A 19,577-nucleotide genomic window follows, 5' to 3' on the forward strand; every position below is an offset into this window, starting at 1 on the left:
CCAATTGGCACAGCTCAGTGGGAACTGAAACTGTTCCCATTGGCGGCACATTGGCTCCTGACTGCACGTGTAGTCTCCTTAATTGGCTCGTGACTGCATGTGTAGTCAGGGAGTGGGACAGCAGTGTGTTTGCAGCGCGGGCAGTAGTCAATCAGACTCACCGAGCTCTGAGGGCGGCAGCTTAAATGCTGAGCTGAAGTCAGTGGGGTTTTTTTGCAACTAGCTCCCAGGAGTAGTGCATTGCTGCTCTTGATATATGGATAGGAAGTGGAAGCTTCATGCTTGATGATGAAATGCGAGTGTCTTTATCTAATATTCCACCAAATATTCAGAAACTGTGTTCATCCTACCAACCTCATACATCCCATTAAAATAGTAAGTAGATATTGGTGATATTAAACTTTTTTTTATTCTTGCACATACTTACTGTTACTTGTAAATACATTTAATTATTTTATCATTTATGTATGTGTCCGTATCTCTTAAAATAAGTTAGTTTAATCTACTTTTTGCTAGTACAACTGAATTACTGTGTCGCGAAATTATGTAGGTCTAAAAACAGAATTTATGCTTACCTGATAAATTACTTTCTCCAACGGTGTGTCCGGTCCACAGCGTCATCCTTACTTGTGGGATATTCTCTTCCCCAACAGAAAATGGCAAAGAGTCCCAGCAAAGCTGGTCACATGATCCCTCCTAGGCTCTGCCCACCCCAGTCATTCGACCGACGGACAGGAGGAAATATATATAGGAGAAACCATATGATACCGTGGTGACTGTAGTTAGAGAAAATAATTCATCAGACCTGATTAAAAAACCAGGGCGGGCCGTGGACCGGACACACCGTTGGAGAAAGTAATTTATCAGGTAAGCATAAATTCTGTTTTCTCCAACATTGGTGTGTCCGGTCCACGGCGTCATCCTTACTTGTGGGAACCAATACCAAAGCTTTAGGACACGGATGAAGGGAGGGAGCAAATCAGGTCACCTAAACGGAAGGAACCACAGCTTGCAAAACCTTTCTCCCAAAAATAGCCTCCGAAGAAGCAAAAGTATCAAATTTGTAAAATTTGGCAAAAGTGTGCAGTGAAGACCAAGTCGCTGCCTTACATATCTGGTCAACAGAAGCCTCGTTCTTGAAGGCCCATGTGGAAGCCACAGCCCTAGTGGAGTGAGCTGTGATTCTTTCAGGAGGCTGCCGTCCGGCAGTCTCATAAGCCAATCGGATAATGCTTTTAAGCCAAAAGTAAAGAGGTAGAAATCGCTTTTTTACCTCTCCTTTTACCAGAATAAACAACAAACAAGGAAGATGTTTGTCTGAAATCTTTAGTAGCCTCTAAATAGAATTTTAGAGCACGGACTACGTCCAAATTGTGTAACAAACGTTCCTTCTTTGAAACTGGATTCGGACACAAAGAAGGTACAACTATCTCCTGGTTAATATTTTTGTTAGAAACAACTTTCGGAAGAAAACCAGGCTTAGTACGCAAAACCACCTTATCTGCATGGAACACCAGATAGGGCGGATTACACTGCAGAGCAGATAACTCAGAAACTCTTCTAGCAGAAGAAATTGCAACTAAAAACAAAACTTTCCAAGATAGTAACTTAATATCTATGGAATGTAAAGGTTCAAACGGAACCCCTTGAAGAACTGAAAGAACTAGATTTAGACTCCAGGGAGGAGTCAAAGGTCTGTAAACAGGCTTGATCCTAACCAGAGCCTGAACAAATGCTTGAACATCTAGCACGGCTGCCAGTCTTTTGTGAAGTAAAACAGATAAAGCAGAGATCTGTCCCTTTAGAGAACTTGCAGATAATCCTTTCTCCAAACCTTCTTGTAGAAAGGATAGAATCTTAGGAATTTTTATCTTGTTCCATGGGAATCCTTTGGATTCACACCAACAGATATATTTTTTCCATATTTTATGGTAAATTTTTCTAGTTACAGGCTTTCTAGCCTGAATCAGAGTATCTATTACAGAATCTGAAAACCCATGCTTTGATAAAATCAAGCGTTCAATCTCCAAGCCGTCAGTTGGAGGGAAACCAGATTCGGATGTTCGAATGGACCCTGAACAAGAAGGTCCTGTCTCAAAGGTAGCTTCCATGGTGGAGCCGATGACATATTCACCAGGTCTGCATACCAAGTCCTGCGTGGCCACGCAGGAGCTATCAAGATCACCGAGGCCCTCTCCTGATTGATCCTGGCTACCAGCCTGGGAATGAGAGGAAACGGTGGGAATACATAAGCTAGGTTGAAGGTCCAAGGTGCTACTAGTGCATCTACTAGAGTCGCCTTGGGATCCCTGGATCTGGACCCGTAGCAAGGAACCTTGAAGTTCTGACGAGACGCCATCAGATCCATGTCTGGAATGCCCCATAATTGAGTTATTTGGGCAAAGATTTCCGGATGGAGTTCCCACTCCCCCGGATGGAATGTCTGACGACTCAGAAAATCCGCTTCCCAATTTTCCACTCCTGGGATGTGGATCGCAGACAAGTGGCAGGAGTGATCCTCCGCTCATTGTATAATTTTGGTCACTTCTTTCATCGCCAGGGAACTCCTTGTTCCCCCCTGATGATTGATATATGCAACGGTCGTCATGTTGTCTGATTGAAACCTTATGAATTTGGCCTTTGCTAGTTGAGGCCAAGCTCTGAGAGCATTGAATATCGCTCTCAGTTCCAGAATGTTTATCGGGAGAAGAGACTCTTCCCGAGACCATAGACCCTGAGCTTTCAGGGATTCCCAGACCGCGCCCCAGCCCACAAGACTGGCGTCGGTCGTGACAATGACCCACTCTGGTCTGCGGAAGCTCATTCCCTGTGACAGATTGTCCAGGGTCAGCCACCAACGGAGTGAATCTCTGGTCTTTTGATCTACTTGAATCATCGGAGACAAGTCTGTATAATCCCCATTCCACTGTCTGAGCATGCACAGTTGTAATGGTCTTAGATGAATTCGTGCAAAAGGAACTATGTCCATTGTTGCAACCATCAATCCTATTACTTCCATGCACTGCGCTATGGAAGGACGAGGAACAGAATGAAGTACTTGACAAGAGCTTAGAAGTTTCGATTTTCTGACCTCTGTCAGAAAAATCCTCATTTCTAAGGAATCTATTATTGTTCCCAAGAAGGGAACTCTTGTTGACGGGGACAGAGAACTTTTTTCTATGTTCACTTTCCATCCGTGAGATCTGAGAAAGGCTAGGACGATGTCCGTATGAGCCTTTGCTTTTGACAGGGACGATGCTTGAATTAGGATGTCGTCCAAGTAAGGTACTACTGCAATGCCCCTTGGTCTTAGAACCGCTAGAAGGGACCCTAGTACCTTTGTGAAAATCCTTGGAGCAATGGCTAATCCAAATGGAAGTGCCACAAACTGGTAATGCTTGTCCAGAAAAGCGAACCTTAGGAACTGATGATGTTCCTTGTGGATAGGAATATGTAGGTACGCATCCTTTAAATCCACGGTAGTCATAAATTGACTTTCCTGGATGGTGGGTAGAATCGTTCGAATAGTTTCCATTTTGAACGATGGTACCCTGAGAAATTTGTTTAGGATCTTCAGATCCAAAATTGGTCTGAATGTTCCCTCTTTTTGGGGAACTATGAACAGATTGGAATAAAATCCCATTCCTTGTTCTCTTATTGGAACTGGATGTATCACTCCCATCTTTAACAGGTCTTCTACACAATGTAAGAATGCCTGTCTCTTTATTTGGTTTGAGGATAAGTGAGACCTGTGGAACCTTCCCCTTGGGGGTAGTTCCTTGAATTCCAGGAGATAACCTTGAGAAACTATTTCTAGTGCCCAAGGATCCTGAACATCTCTTGCCCAAGCCTGAGCAAAGAGAGAGAGTCTGCCCCCCACTAGATCCGGTCCCGGATCGGGGGCTATCCCTTCATGCTGTTTTGGTAGCAGTGGTAGGCTTCTTGGCCTGCTTACCCTTGTTCCAGCCTTGCATTGGTTTCCAGGCTGGTTTGGGTTGTGAAGTATTACCCTCTTGCTTAGAGGATGCAGAATTAGAGGCTGGTCCGTTTCTGCGAAAGGGACGAAAAACATAATTTATGCTTACCTGATAAATTCCTTTCTTCTGTAGTGTGATCAGTCCACGGGTCATCATTACTTCTGGGATATTACTCCTCCCCAACAGGAAGTGCAAGAGGATACACCCAGCAGAGCTGCATATAGCTCCTCCCCTCTACGTCACTCCCAGTCATTCGACCAAGGACCAACGAGAAAGGAGAAACCAAGGGTGTAGTGGTGACTGGAGTATAATTTAAAAAATATTTACCTGCCTTAAAAAACAGGGCGGGCCGTGGACTGATCACACTACAGAAGAAAGGAATTTATCAGGTAAGCATAAATTATGTTTTCTTCTGTTAAGTGTGATCAGTCCACGGGTCATCATTACTTCTGGGATACCAATACCAAAGCAAAAGTACACGGATGACGGGAGGGATAGGCAGGCTCTTTATACAGAAGGAACCACTGCCTGAAGAACCTTTCTCCCAAAAATAGCCTCCGAGGAAGCAAAAGTGTCAAATTTGTAAAATTTGGAAAAAGTATGAAGCGAAGACCAAGTTGCAGCCTTGCAAATCTGTTCAACAGAGGCCTCATTCTTAAAGGCCCAAGTGGAAGCCACAGCTCTAGTAGAATGAGCTGTAATTCTTTCAGGAGGCTGCTGTCCAGCAGTCTCATAGGCTAAACGAATTATGCTACGAAGCGAAAAAGAAAGAGGTAGCAGAAGCCTTTTGACCTCTCCTCTGACCAGAGTAAACGACAAACAGGGAAGACGTTTGTAGAAATTCCTTAGTTGCCTGTAAGTAAAACTTTAGGGCACGAACTACATCCAGATTGTGCAGAAGACGTTCCTTCTTCGAAGGAGGATTTGGACACAAAGAAGGAACAACAATCTCTTGATTGATATTCCTGTTAGTGACTACCTTAGGTAAGAACCCAGGTTTAGTGCGCAGAACTACCTTATCCGAATGAAAAATCAAATAAGGAGAATCACAATGTAAGGCTGATAACTCAGAGACTCTTCGAGCCGAGGAAATAGCCATTAAAAATAGAACTTTCCAAGATAACAACTTTATATCAATGGAATGGAGGGGTTCAAACGGAACACCCTGTAAAACGTTAAGAACAAGGTTTAAACTCCATGGCGGAGCAACAGTTTTAAACACAGGCTTAATCCTGGCCAAAGCCTGACAAAAAGCCTGAACGTCTGGCACTTCTGACAGACGTTTGTGTAACAGAATGGACAGAGCTGAGATCTGTCCCTTTAATGAACTAGCAGATAAACCCTTTTCTAAACCTTCTTGTAGAAAAGACAATATCCTAGGAATCCTAACCTTACTCCAAGAGTAACCTTTGGATTCACACCAATATAGGTATTTACGCCATATCTTATGGTAAATCTTTCTGGTAACAGGCTTCCTAGCCTGTATTAAGGTGTCAATAACTGACTCAGAAAACCCACGTCTTGATAAAATCAAACGTTCAATTTCCAAGCAGTCAGCTTCAGAGAAGTTAGATTTTGATGTTTGAAAGGGCCCTGTATCAGGAGGTCCTGTTTCAGAGGTAGAGACCAAGGTGGACAGGATGACATGTCCACCAGGTCTGCATACCAAGTCCTGCGTGGCCACGCAGGCGCTATTAGAATCACTGATGCTCTCTCCTGTTTGATTCTGGCAATCAATCGAGGAAGCATCGGGAAGGGTGGAAACACATAAGCCATCCTGAAGTCCCAAGGTGCTGTCAGGGCATCTATTAGGACTGCTCCTGGATCCCTGGATCTGGACCCGTAACGAGGAAGCTTGGCGTTCTGTCGAGACGCCATGAGATCTATCTCTGGTTTGCCCCAACGTCAAAGTATTTGGGCAAAGACCTCCAGATGAAGTTCCCACTCCCCCGGATGAAAAGTCTGACGACTTAAGAAATCCGCCTCCCGGGATGTGGATTGCTGACAGGTGGCAAGAGTGAGACTCTGCCCAGCGAATTATCTTTGATACTTCCATCATTGCTAGGGAGCTTCTTGTCCCTCCCTGATGGTTGATGTAAGCTACAGTCGTGATGTTGTCCGACTGCAACCTGATGAACCTCCGAGTTGTCAACTGGGGCCAAGCCAGGAGGGCATTGAGAACTGCTCTCAATTCCAGAATGTTTATTGGCAGGAGACTCTCCTCCTGACTCCATTGTCCCTGAGCCTTCAGAGAATTCCAGACGGCGCCCCAACCTAGAAGGCTGGCGTCTGTTGTTACAATTGTCCAGTCTGGTCTGCTGAATGGCATCCCCCTGGACAGATGTGGCCGAGAAAGCCACCATAGAAGAGAATTTCTGGTCTCTTGATCCAGATTCAGAGAAGGGGACAAGTCTGAGTAATCCCCATTCCACTGACTTAGCATGCATAGTTGCAGTGGTCTGAGGTGTAAGCGAGCAAATGGTACTATGTCCATTGCCGCTACCATTAAGCCGATTACCTCCATGCATTGAGCCACTGACGGGTTTGAATGGAATGAAGGGTGCGGCAAGCACTTTGAAGTCTTGTTAACCTGTCCTCTGTCAGGTAAATCTTCATTTCTACAGAATCTATAAGAGTCCCCAGGAAGGGAACTGTTGTGAATGGAACGAGTGAACTTTTCTTTTCGTTCACCTTCCATCCATGTGACCTTAGAAAAGCCAGTACTAACTCTGTATGAGACTTGGCAGTTTGAAAGCTTGAAGCTTGTATCAGAATGTCATCTAGGTACGGAGCTACCGAAATTCCCCGCGGTCTTAGTACCGCCAGAAGAGCACCTAGAACCTTTGTGAAGATTCTTGGAGCTGTAGCCAATCCGAATGGAAGAGCTACAAACTGGTAATGCCTGTCTAGAAAGGCAAACCTTAGATACCGGTAATGATCTTTGTGGATCGGTATGTGAAGGTAAGCATCCTTTAAATCCACTGTGGTCATGTATTGACCTTCTTGGATCATGGGTAAAATTGTCCGAATAGTCTCCATTTTGAACGATGGAACTCTTAGGAATTTGTTTAGGATCTTTAAATCCAGGATTGGTCTGAAAGTTCCCTCTTTTTTGGGAACCACAAACAGATTTGAGTAAAACCCTTGTCCCTGTTCCGATCGTGGAACTGGATGGATTACTCCCATTAACAACAGCTCTTGTACGCAGCGTAGAAACGCTTCTTTCTTTGTTTGGTTTGTTGACAACCTTGACAGATGAAATCTCTCTCTTGGAGGAGAGTATTTGAAGTCCAGAAGGTATCCCTGAGATATTATCTCTAGCGCCCAGAGATCCTGGACATCTCTTGCCCAAGCCTGGGCGAAGAGAGAAAGTCTGCCCCCCACTAGATCCGATCCCAGATCGGGGGCCCTCAATTCATGCTGTTTCAGTGGCAGCAGCAGGTTTCCTGGCCTGCTTGCCCTTGTTCCAGGACTGGTTAGGTCTCCAGCCTTGTCTGAAGCGAGCACCAGATCCTTCTTGTTTTGGAGCAGTGGAAGTTGATGCTGCTCCTGCTTTGAAATTCCGAAAGGAACGAAAATTAGACTGTCTAGCCTTAGGTCTGGCTTTGTCTTGAGGCAGAGCGTGGCCCTTACCTCCTGTAATGTCAGCGATAATTTCTTTCAAACCGGGCCCAAATAAGGTCTGCCCTTTGAAAGGTATATTAAGTAATTTGGACTTAGAAGTTACATCAGCTGACCAGGATTTTAGCCACAGTGCCCTGCGCGCCTGAATGGCGAATCCGGAATTCTTAGCCGTAAGTTTAGTTAAATGTACTACGGCTTCCGAAATGAATGAATTAGCTAGCTTAAGTATTCTAAGCCTGTCCGAAATGTCGTCCAGCGTAGCTGAACTAAGGTTCTCTTCCAGAGACTCAATCCAGAATGCCGCTGCAGCCGAGACCGGCGCAATGCATGCAAGGGGTTGCAATATAAAACCTTGTTGAACAAACATTTTCTTAAGGTAACCCTCTAACTTTTTATCCATTGGATCTGAAAAGGCACAGCTATCCTCTACCGGGATAGTGGTACGCTTAGCTAAAGTAGAAACTGCTCCCTCCACCTTAGGGACCGTTTGCCATAAGTCCCGTGTGGCGGTGTCTATTGGAAACATCTTTCTAAATATCAGAGGGGGTGAGAACGGCACACCGGGTCTATCCCACTCCTTAGTAATAATTTCAGTTAGTCTCTTAGGTATAGGAAAAACGTCAGTACTTGTTGGTACAGCAAAATATTTATCCAACCTACACATTTTCTCTGGTATTGCAACTGTGTTACAATCATTCAGAGCCGCTAACACCTCCCCTAGTAATACACGGAGGTTTTCCAGCTTAAATTTAAAATTTGAAATATCTGAATCCAATCTGTTTGGATCAGAACCGTCAGCCGCAGAATGAAGCTCTCCGTCCTCATGCTCTGCAAGTTGTGACGCAGTATCTGACATGGCCCTAGCATTATCAGCGCACTCTGTTCTCACCCCAGAGTGATCACGCTTGCCTCTTAGTTCTGGTAATTTAGCCAAAACTTCCGTCATAACAGTAGCCATATCTTGTAATGTTATTTGTAATGGCCGCCCAGATGTACTGGGTGCCACCATATCGCGCACCTCCCGGGCGGGAGATGCAGGTACTGTCACGTGAGGCGAGTTAGTCGGCATAACTCTCCCCTCGTTGTTTGGTGAAATTTGTTCAATTTGTACAGATTGACTTTTATTTAAAGTAGCATCAATACAGTTAGTACATAAATTTCTATTGGGCTCCACTTTGGCGTTATTACAAATAGTACAGGTCTCATCCTCTGAATCAGACATGTTTAACACACTAGCAACTAAACTTGCAACTTGGAAATATTATTCAAATAAAATACAATGAAAAAGCGTACTGTGCCTAAGAAGCACAGAAGAAATATAACAGTTGAAATCAATAAACTTTGCAAAACAAAACACAATTTTAGCAAAGGCTTGTTCCCATTAGCAAAGAATAACTAACCCTGATGGCATAAAAAAGTTAAAGAATAAACGTTTCTTTATCACAGTCAACTACAATCTCACAGCTCTGTTAGATTACTTCCCTCAAACAAGCTTTGAAGACCCCTGAGTTCTGTAGAGATAAACCGGAACATGCAGGAAAAAACAATGAGCTTCTGACTGAAATTTTTGATGCGTAGCAAAAGCGCCAAAAAAAAAAGGTCCCTCACACACAACAGTGAGAGAGATCAGTAAACTGTCATAATTAGATAAAGCAACTGCCAAGTGGAAAAATAGTGCCCAAACATTTTATTCACCCAGTACCTCAGAAAATGAAAACTATTTTACATTCCAGCAAAAACGTTTAACATAAATTAGTAAAAAACCAAATAGGCTAGAGATTATATACACAGTGTAATTCTAGTGAAGTACCATTCCCCAGAATACTCAAATGTAAAAAATACATACATGATATTATGTCGGTATGGCAGGATTTTCTCATCAATTCCATTGTCAGAAAATAAAAACTGCTACATACCTCTTTGCAGATTAAACTGCCCGCTGTCCCCTGATCTGAAGTTTACCTCTCCTCAGATGGCCGAGAAACAGCAATATGATCTTAACTACTCCGGCTAAAATCATAGTAAAAAACTCTGGTAGATTCTTCTTCAAATTCTACCAGAGAAGGAATAACACACTCCGGTGCTATTAAAAAATAAACTTTTGATTGAAGAAATAAAACTAAATAAAATCACCATAGGCCTCTCACACATCCTATCTAGTCGTTGGGTGCAAGAGAATGACTGGGAGTGACGTAGAGGGGAGGAGCTATATGCAGCTCTGCTGGGTGAAACCTCTTGCACTTCCTGTTGGGGAGGAGTAATATCCCAGAAGTAATGATGACCCGTGGACTGATCACACTTAACAGAAGAAATTAGGCTTATTTTTAGCCTTAAAAGACCTATCCTGTGGGAGGGCGTGGCCCTTTCCCCCAGTGATGTCTGAAATAATCTCTTTCAAATCTGGTCCAAATAATGTTTTACCTTTGAAAGGAATGTTAAGCAATTTTGTCTTGGAAGACACATCCGCTGACCAAGACTTTAGCCAAAGCGCTCTGCGCGCCACGATAGCAAACCCTGAATTTTTCGCCGCTAATCTAGCTAATTGCAAAGCGGCATTTTAAAAAAAAAGAGTTAGCCAATTTAAGTGCTTGAACTCTGTCCATAACCTCCTCATACGAAGATTCTCTACTGAGCGACTTTTCTAGTTCCTCGAACCAGAAACACGCTGCCGTAGTGACAGGAACAATGCATGAAATTGGTTGTAGAAGGTAACCTTGCTGTACAAAAATCTTTTTAAGCAAACCCTCTAATTTTTTATCCATAGGATCTTTGAAAGCACAACTATCTTCGATAGGAATAGTAGTGCGTTTCTTTAGAGTAGAAACCGCCCCCTCGACCTTGGGGACTGTCTGCCATAAGTCCTTTCTGGGGTCGACTATAGGAAATAATTTCTTAAATATAGGGGGGGGAACAAAAGGTATGCCGGGCTTTTCCCACTCTTTATTTACTATGTCCGCCACCCGCTTGGGTATAGGAAAAGCGTCGGGGGGCACCGGAACCTCTAGGAACTTGTCCATCTTACATAATTTCTCTGGAATGACCAAATTGTCACAATCATCTAGAGTAGATAACACCTCCTTAAGCAGTGCGCGGAGATGTTCTAATTTAAATTTAAATGTCACAACATCAGGTTCAGCTTGATGAGAAATTTTTCCTGAATCTGAGATTTCTCCATCAGACAAAACCTCCCTCATGGCCCCTTGAGATTGGTGTGAGGGTATGTCAGAACAGTTATCATCAGCGCCCTCTTGCTCTTCAGTGTTTAAAACAGAGCAATTGCGCTTTCTCTGATAAGTAGGCATTTTGGATAAAAGATTTGCTATGGAGTTATCCATTACAGCCGTTAATTGTTGCATGGTAATAAGTATTGGCACACTAGATGTACTAGGGGCCTCCTGTGTGGGCAAAACTGGTGTAGACACAGTAGGGGATGATGTAGTATCATGTTTACTCCCCTCATTTGAGGAATCATCTTGGGCAATATCATTATCTGTGGCATTACTGTCCTTACTTTGTTTGGACACTATGGCACAATTATCACATAAATTTAAATGGGGAGACACATTGGCTTTCATACATATAGAACATAGCTTATCTGATGGTACAGACATGTTAAACAGGCTTAAACTTGTCAACAAAGCACAAAAAAAGTTTTTAAAAACATAATTTATGTAAGAACTTACCTGATAAATTCATTTCTTTCATATTAGCAAGAGTCCATGAGCTAGTGACGTATGGGATATACATTCCTACCAGGAGGGGCAAAGTTTCCCAAACCTTAAAATGCCTATAAATACACCCCTCACCACACCCACAATTCAGTTTAACGAATAGCCAAGAAGTGGGGTGATAAGAAAAAAGTGCGAAAGCATATAAAATAAGGAATTGGAATAATTGTGCTTTATACAAAATCATAACCACCACAAAAAAAGGGCGGGCCTCATGGACTCTTGCTAATATGAAAGAAATGAATTTATCAGGTAAGTTCTTACATAAATTATGTTTTCTTTCATGTAATTAGCAAGAGTCCATGAGCTAGTGACGTATGGGATAATGACTACCCAAGAAGTGGATCTTTCCACACAAGAGTCACTAGAGAGGGAGGGATAAAATAAAGACAGCCAATTCCTGCTGAAAATAATCCACACCCAAAATAAAGTTTAATGAAAAACATAAGCAGAAGATTCAAACTGAAACCGCTGCCTGAAGTACTTTTCTACCAAAAACTGCTTCAGAAGAAGAAAATACATCAAAATGGTAGAATTTAGTAAAAGTATGCAAAGAGGACCAAGTCGCTGCTTTGCAGATCTGGTCAACCGAAGCTTCATTCCTAAACGCCCAGGAAGTAGAAACTGACCTAGTAGAATGAGCTGTAATTCTCTGAGGCGGAGTTTTACCCGACTCAACATAGGCAAGATGAATTAAAGATTTCAACCAAGATGCCAAAGAAATGGCAGAAGCTTTCTGGCCTTTTCTAGAACCGGAAAAGATAACAAATAGACTAGAAGTCTTACAAAAAGATTTCGTAGCTTCAACATAATATTTCAAAGCTCTAACAACATCCAAAGAATGCAACGATTTCTCCTTAGAATTCTTAGGATTAGGACATAATGAAGGAACCACAATTTCTCTACTAATGTTGTTGGAATTCACAACTTTAGGTAAAAATTCAAAAGAAGTTCGCAACATCGCCTTATCCTGATGAAAAATCAGAAAAGGAGACTCACAAGAGCGAGCAGATAATTCAGAAACTCTTCTGGCAGAAGAGATGGCCAAAAGGAACAAAACTTTCCAAGAAAGTAATTTAATGTCCAATGAATGCATAGGTTCAAACGGATGAGCTTGAAGAGCTCCCAGAACCAAATTCAAACTCCAAGGAGGAGAAATTGACTTAATGACAGGTTTTATACGAACCAAAGCTTGTACAAAACAATGAATATCAGGAAGAATAGCAATCTTTCTGTGAAAAAGAACAGAAAGAGCAGAGATTTGTCCTTTCAAAGAACTTGCGGACAAACCCTTATCTAAACCATCCTGAAGGAACTGTAAAATTCTCGGTATTCTAAAAGAATGCCAGGAAAAATGATGAGAAAGACACCAAGAAATATAAGTCTTCCAGACTCTATAATATATCTCTCGAGATACAGATTTACGAGCCTGTAACATAGTATTAATCACAGAGTCAGAGAACCTCTTTGACCAAGAATCAAGCGTTCAATCTCCATACCTTTAAATTTAAGGATTTCAGATCCTGAAAAAAAGGACCTTGTGACAGAAGGTCTGGTCTTAACGGAAGAGTCCACGGTTGGCAAGAGGCCATCCGGACAAGATCCGCATACCAAAACCTGTGAGGCCATGCCGGAGCTACCAGCAGAACAAACGAGCATTCCTTCAGAATCTTGGAGATTACTCTTGGAAGAAGAACTAGAGGCGGAAAGATATAGGCAGGATGATACTTCCAAGGAAGTGATAATGCATCCACTGCCTCCGCCTGAGGATCCCGGGATCTGGACAGATACCTGGGAAGTTTCTTGTTTAGATGAGAAGCCATCAGATCTATTTCTGGAAGTTCCTACATTTGAACAATCTGAAGAAATACCTCTGGGTGAAGAGACCATTCGCCCGGATGCAACGTTTGACGACTGAGATAATCCGCTTTCCAATTGTCCATACCTGGGATATGAACCGCAGAGATTAGACAGGAGCTGGATTCCGCCCAAACCAAAATTCGAGATACTTCTTTCATAGCCAAAGGACTGTGAGTCCCTCCTTGATGATTGATGTATGCCACAGTTGTGACATTGTCTATCTGAAAACAAATGAACAACTCTCTCTTCAGAAGAGGCCAAGACTGAAGAGCTCTGAAAATTGCACGGAGTTCCAATAGGTTTCTATAAGGCTTGGATATATTCCAAACTGGAAATAGTTTCCAAACTGATACCGCTCCTGAGGATGAAGGATCAGGCTTTTGTTCCTTGTGAGGAAAGGAACGAAAATGATTATTTACCCTGGAAAGAAAGGGAAAGCAAAGTTGACTTAGAAGACATGTCAGCATTCCAAGTTTAATCCATAAAGCTATTCTAGCTAAAATAGCTAGAGACATATACCTGACATCAACTCTAATGATATCAAAAAATGGTATCACCAATAAAATTATTAGCATGTTATAGAATAAAAATAATGCTATAAAATTATGATCTGTTACTTGTTGCGCTAAAGCTTCTAACCAAAAAGTTGAAGCTGCAGCAACATCCGCTAAAAATATAGCAGGTCTAAGAAGATTACCTGAACATAAGTAAGCTTTTCTTAGAAAGGATTCAATTTTCCTATCTAAAGGATCCTTAAATGAAGTACTATCTGCCGTAGGAATAGTAGTACATTAGCAGGAGTAGAGACAGCCCCATAACCTTAGGGATTTTTGTCCCAAAAAACTCTAATCTGTCAGATGGCACAGGATATAATTTGCTTAAACGTCTAGGAGGAGTAAATAAATTACCCAAATTATTCCATTCCCTGGAAATTACTTCAGAAATAGCATCAGGGAGATAAAACACTTCTGGAATAACTACAGGAGATTTAAAAACCTTATTTAAACGTTTACATTTAGTATCAAGAGGACCAGAATCCTCTATTTCTAATGCAAATAACACTTCTTTAAGTAAAGAACGAATAAATTCCATCTTGAACAAATACAAAGATTTATCAGCATCAACCTCTGAGACAGAAACCTCAGAACCAGAAGAACCATTATCAGTATCAGAAAGATGATGTTCATTTAAAAATTCATCTGAAAAAAAAGAGAAGTTTTAAAAGACTTTTATGTATACTAGAAGGAGAAATAACAGACATAGCCTTCTTAATGGATTTAAAAAATAAAATCTCTTATGTTATCAGGAACACTCTGAAAATTAGATGTTGACGGAACAGCAACAGGTAATGTAACAGTACTAAAGGAAATTTTATCTGCATTAATAAGTTTGACATGACATGCAATACAAATAACAGCTGGAGAAACAGATACCAAAAGTTTATAGCAGATACACTTAGCTTGGTAGCTCCAGCATTGTGCAGTGATTTTCCTGAAGTATCTTCTGACTCAATTGCAACGTGGAACATCTTGCAATATGTAAAAGAAAAAAAAAAAACAACAACATATAAAGCAAAATTGATCAAATTCCTTAAATGACAGTTTCAGGAATGGGAAAAAATGCCAAAGAACAAGCTTCTAGCAACCAGAAGCAATAAAAAATGAAACTTAAATAATGTGGAGACAAAAGTGACGCCCATATTTTTTCGCGCCAAATAAGACGCCCACATTATTTGGCGCCTAAATGCTTTTTGGCGCCAAAAATGACGCCACATCCGGAACGCCGACATTTTTGGCGCAAAATAACGTCAAAGAATGACGCAACTTCCGGCGACACGTATGACGCCGGAAACGGAAATAGAATTTTTGCGCCAAAAAAGTCCGCGCCAAGAATGACGCAATAAAATGAAGCATTTTCAGCCCCCGCGAGCCTAACAGCCCACAGGGAAAAAGTCAAATTTTAAGGTAAAACAGAATTTATGTTTACCTGATAAATTTCTTTCTCCAACGGTGTGTCCGGTCCACGGCGTCATCCTTACTTGTGGGATATTCTCTTCCCCAACAGGAAATGGCAAAGAGCCCAGCAAAGCTGGTCACATGATCCCTCCTAGGCTCCGCCTACCCCAGTCATTCGACCGACGTTAAGGAGGAATATTTGCATAGGAGAAACCATATGGTACCGTGGTGACTGTAGTTAAAGAAAATAAATTATCAGACCTGATTAAAAAACCAGGGCGGGCCGTGGACCGGACACACCGTTGGAGAAAGAAATTTATCAGGTAAACATAAATTCTGTTTTCTCCAACATAGGTGTGTCCGGTCCACGGCGTCATCCTTACTTGTGGGAACCAATACCAAAGCTTTAGGACACGGATGAAGGGAGGGAGCAAATCAGGTCACCTAAATGGAAGGCACCACGGCTTGCAAAACCTTTCTCCCAAAAATAGCCTCAGAAGAAGCAAAAGTATCAAACTTGTAAAATTTGGTAAAAGTGTGCAGTGAAGACCAAGTCGCTGCCCTACATATCTGATCAACAGAAGCCTCGTTCTTGAAGGCCCATGTGGAAGCCACAGCCCTAGTGGAATGAGCTGTGATTCTTTCGGGAGGCTGCCGTCCGGCAGTCTCGTAAGCCAATCTGATGATGCTTTTAATCCAAAAAGAGAGAGAGGTAGAAGTTGCTTTTTGACCTCTCCTTTTACCTGAATAAACAACAAACAAGGAAGATGTTTGTCTAAAATCCTTTGTAGCATCTAAATAGAATTTTAGAGCGCGAACAACATCCAAATTGTGCAACAAACGTTCCTTCTTTGAAACTGGTTTTGGACACAGAGAAGGTACGATAATCTCCTGGTTAATGTTTTTGTTAGAAACAACTTTTGGAAGAAAACCAGGTTTAGTACGTAAAACCACCTTATCTGCATGGAACACCAGATAAGGAGGAGAACACTGCAGAGCAGATAATTCTGAGACTCTTCTAGCAGAAGAAATCGCAACTAAAAACAAAACTTTCCAAGATAATAACTTAATATCAACGGAATGTAAGGGTTCAAACGGAACCCCCTGAAGAACTGAAAGAACTAAATTGAGACTCCAAGGAGGAGTCAAAGGTTTGTAAACAGGCTTGATTCTAACCAGAGCCTGAACAAAGGCTTGAACATCTGGCACAGCTGCCAGCTTTTTGTGAAGTAATACCGACAAGGCAGAAATCTGTCCCTTCAGGGAACTAGCAGATAATCCTTTTTCCAATCCTTCTTGAAGGAAGGATAGAATCCTAGGAATCTTAACCTTGTCCCAAGGGAATCCTTTAGATTCACACCAACAGATATATTTTTTCCAAATTTTGTGGTAAATCTTTCTAGTTACAGGCTTTCTGGCCTGAACAAGAGTATCGATAACAGAATCTGAGAATCCTCGCTTCGATAAAATCAAGCGTTCAATCTCCAAGCAGTCAGCTGGAGTGAAACCAGATTCGGATGTTCGAACGGACCCTGAACAAGAAGGTCTCGTCTCAAAGGTAGCTTCCAAGGTGGAGCCGATGACATATTCACCAGATCTGCATACCAAGTCCTGCGTGGCCACGCAGGAGCTATCAAGATCACAGACGCCCTCTCCTGATTGATCCTGGCTACCAGCCTGGGGATGAGAGGAAATGGCGGGAACACATAAGCTAGTTTGAAGGTCCAAGGTGCTACTAGTGCATCCACTAGAGCCGCCTTGGGATCCCTGGATCTGGCCCCGTAGCAAGGAACTTTGAAGTTCTGACGAGAGGCCATCAGATCCATGTCTGGAATGCCCCACAGGTGAGTGACTTGGGCAAAGATTTCCGGATGGAGTTCCCACTCCCCCGGATGCAATGTCTGACGACTCAGAAAATCCGCTTCCCAATTTTCCACTCCTGGGATGTGGATAGCAGACAGGTGGCAGGAGTGAGACTCCGCCCATAGAATGATTTTGGTCACTTCTTCCATCGCTAGGGAACTCCTTGTTCCCCCCTGATGGTTGATGTACGCAACAGTTGTCATGTTGTCTGATTGAAACCGTATGAACTTGGTCCTCGCTAGCCGAGGCCAGGCCTTGAGAGCATTGAATATCGCTCTCAGTTCCAGAATATTTATCGGTAGAAGAGATTCTTCCCGAGACCAAAGACCCTGAGCTTTCAGGGATCCCCAGACCGCGCCCCAGCCCATCAGACTGGCGTCGGTCGTGACAATGACCCACTCTGGTCTGCGGAACGTCATCCCTTGAGACAGATTGTCCAGGGACAGCCACCAACGGAGTGAGTCTCTGGTCCTCTGATTTACTTGTATCTTCGGAGACAAGTCTGTATAGTCCCCATTCCACTGACTGAGCATGCACAGTTGTAATGGTCTTAGATGAATGCGCGCAAAAGGAACTATGTCCATCGCCGCTACCATCAACCCGATCACTTCCATGCACTGAGCTATGGAAGGAAGAGGAACGGAATGAAGTATCCGACAAGAGTCTAGAAGTTTTGTTTTTCTGGCCTCTGTTAGAAAGATCCTCATTTCTAAAGAGTCTATAATTGTTCCCAAGAAGGGAACCCTTGTTGACGGGGATAGAGAACTCTTTTCCACGTTCACTTTCCAGCCGTGAGATCTGAGAAAGGCCAGGACAATGTCCGTGTGAGCCTTCGCTTGAGGAAGGGACGACGCTTGAATCAGAATGTCGTCCAGGTAAGGTACTACTGCAATGCCCCTTGGTCTTAGCACCGCTAGAAGGGAGCCTAGTACCTTTGTGAAAATCCTTGGAGCAGTGGCTAATCCGAAAGGAAGCGCCACGAACTGGTAATGTTTGTCCAGGAATGCAAACCTTAGGAACCGATGATGTTCCTTGTGGATAGGAATATGTAGATACGCATCCTTTAAATCCACCGTGGTCATGAATTGACCCTCCTGGATGGAAGGAAGAATAGTTCGAATGGTTTCCATCTTGAAAGATGGAACCTTGAGAAACTTGTTTAAGATCTTGAGATCTAAGATTGGTCTGAACGTTCCCTCTTTTTTGGGAACTATGAACAGATTGGAGTAGAACCCCATCCCTTGTTCTCTTAGTGGAACAGGATGAATCACTCCCATTTTTAACAGGTCTTCTACACAATGTAAGAACGCCTGTCTTTTTATGTGGTCTGAAGACAACTGAGACCTGTGGAACCTCCCCCTTGGGGGAAGTCCCTTGAATTCCAGAAGATAACCCTGGGAGACTATTTCTAGCGCCCAAGGATCCAGAACATCTCTTGCCCAAGCCTGAGCGAAGAGAGAGAGTCTGCCCCCCACCAGATCCGGTCCCGGATCGGGGGCCAATATTTCATGCTGTCTTGGTAGCAGTGGCAGGCTTCTTGGCCTGCTTTCCCTTGTTCCAGCCTTGCATTGGTCTCCAAGCTGGCTTGGCTTGAGAAGTATTACCCTCTTGCTTAGAGGACGTAGCACTTTGGGCTGGTCCGTTTTTACGAAAGGGACGAAAATTGGGTCTATTTTTCGCCTTGAAAGGCCGATCCTGAGGAAGGGCGTGGCCCTTACCCCCAGTGATATCCGAGATAATCTCTTTCAAGTCAGGGCCAAACAGCGTTTTCCCCTTGAAAGGAATGTTTAGTAGCTTGTTCTTGGAAGATGCGTCAGCCGACCAAGATTTCAACCAAAGCGCTCTGCGCGCCACAATAGCAAACCCAGAATTCTTAGCCGCTAACCTAGCCAATTGCAAAGTGGCGTCTAGGGTGAAAGAATTAGCCAATTTGAGAGCATTGATTCTGTCCATAATCTCCTCATAAGGAGGAGAATCACTATCGAGCGCCTTTATCAGTTCATCAAACCAGAAACATGCGGCTGTAGTGACAGGGACAATGCATGAAATTGGTTGTAGAAGGTAACCCTGCTGAACAAACATCTTTTTAAGCAAACCTTCTAATTTTTTATCCATAGGATCTTTGAAAGCACAACTATCCTCTATGGGTATAGTGGTGCGTTTGTTTAAAGTAGAAACCGCTCCCTCGACCTTGGGGACTGTCTGCCATAAGTCCTTTCTGGGGTCGACCATAGGAAACAATTTTTTAAATATGGGGGGAGGGACGAAAGGAATACCGGGCCTTTCCCATTCTTTATTAACAATGTCCGCCACCCGCTTGGGTATAGGAAAAGCTTCTGGGAGCTCCGGCACCTCTAGGAACTTGTCCATTTTACATAGTTTCTCTGGGATGACCAACTTTTCACAATCATCCAGAGTGGATAATACCTCCTTAAGCAGAATGCGGAGATGTTCCAACTTAAATTTAAATGCAATTACATCAGGTTCAGCCTGTTGAGAAATGTTCCCTGAATCAGTAATTTCTCCCTCAGACAAAACCTCCCTGGCCCCCTCAGATTGGGTTAGGGGCC

At 43.0% G+C, this 19,577-nt stretch overlaps 1 protein-coding gene across 1 annotated transcript in view; it reads right to left on the bottom strand.

Moving 5' to 3' along the window:
• Positions 1-19,577, bottom strand: part of KPNA3 (karyopherin subunit alpha 3) — a gene marked incomplete in the record, with an annotated part of 693,441 nt that overhangs the window by 95,589 nt on the left and 578,275 nt on the right.

The sequence above is a fragment of the Bombina bombina genome, chromosome 3, assembly GCF_027579735.1.
Source record: "Bombina bombina isolate aBomBom1 chromosome 3, aBomBom1.pri, whole genome shotgun sequence".
Lineage (NCBI taxonomy): Eukaryota > Metazoa > Chordata > Amphibia > Anura > Bombinatoridae > Bombina > Bombina bombina.